Source organism: Cavia porcellus, unplaced genomic scaffold (genome assembly GCF_034190915.1).
Source record: "Cavia porcellus strain 051 isolate PalLab524CR breed Dunkin Hartley unplaced genomic scaffold, mCavPor4.1 scaffold_12, whole genome shotgun sequence".
Lineage (NCBI taxonomy): Eukaryota > Metazoa > Chordata > Mammalia > Rodentia > Caviidae > Cavia > Cavia porcellus.
In genome coordinates, this window is record NW_026947495.1 from 9,565,657 (window position 1) to 9,567,218 (window position 1,562).

The following is a 1,562-nucleotide window of genomic DNA, read 5'->3' on the forward strand; positions in this document are numbered from 1 at the left end:
CAATCTATCCCTGATCTCTTTTTTACCCTATTTACTAAGATATGTAGACTGGCTATATTGAAACAAATGTTCTTGATAGTAAAGATGCCAGCCTCACATACATCACAACTATCAGTGCATTGCTAATTGGAAGCCTTTCATAGCACTGCTACAAAGTTTCTTTTCCCTATCTGCTCTGCTGCAACCCCAATGCACCTCCATGATTGATAGCAAAAAAAGCAATGAACTTTTAGAGATGAGGCCTTCTGTTACACAGAGAACAGTGGTTCACCCCAGAGCTCCTCAACTGCAGAACTTTTTGTGTTTCTTCACATATTGCCAGGTGGGTTAGACTAATACCCTCATCAGGGGATTTAGTAGGGCAGCATAGTTCAACCCATAGCAGTCTGTCTTCTGATCCTTAATACTTCATATCTTTCCTGCATGCAAAATATGTTTATCCCATCAGCATCCCTAAAGGTCTTAAGTCATTCAAGATTCAACTCTTAAATCTAATATCTCATCCAAACATCACCTCAGATCTCATCATGTAAATCATCCAAATCAATTTTGGGTGAGAATTGAGTATGATTCATCCTGGAATAATAAGTCTTCTCCACCTGGGAACCTGTGAAAGATATCTGCTTCCAGTTACAGTAGTGGGACAGGTAGAGAATAGGTATTTCCATCTGGAAGGGAGAAATGAGAATGAAAAGGAGTTAGATTCTCTACCCAGCATTTCCAAACCTTTCCAAACTCCTCCCCTGAAAAAAAAGTTTCAAAGGCATCTAAACCACATGGTCAAGTATATTCACAGCAACAGCCCAAATTATCTACTATTAACATTTGTCTTAGTCATTTTCCTAGTCACTGGGACATAATACCTGACACAATTTAAAGGATGAGAGGCTTATTTTGGTTCACATTTCAGAAGTTTCAGTCCTTCAGAAGTATTGAGGAACTGAACCCAGGGTCATAGTATTACCGAGCTACAACTCTTATTATCCCTTTTCATTTTTTGAGGCAACTTTTTGCTAAACTGCCGAGGGTGGCCTCTAACTTGCAATCCTCTTGCCTCAGTCTCCTGAGTAGCTGGGATTATAGGTGTATATCATGATATCCAGTGAGAGCGATTTACTTTAAGGAATTGGTTCACACAATTGTGGGAACCCTCCCATATGGATGTGGCCAGATTCTTTGCTTTTCTTGAAGTGGCCCGGGGATGCCGCTCTGCATCACTCCCTTGTTCTATTCGTGGGTCTCATGTTTGTGCACTATACAGGACACTGCCCTACTTTCAGGTGTTTATTCAAATAACTCCTCCTTCACAAAGGTATTCCAGGTCCTCGCTATTTAGATGACATCCTGTCATTCCCCCCGAAGCACTAAACACTAGATTTATTTCTGTATCTTGCTCCTTTAGAACTAAACTCCAGGAAGACAAAGATCTTAATTTGTCCACTGTCCTACCATAGCCCTGAAAGCAGCTTGACTGCTCACACAAGAACTTAACAGATATTTTGCGGAGGAAAGAAGGTCGGATGGAATCTTGGAGGAAGCACGAGATCCTAGCGCGTCCGCCC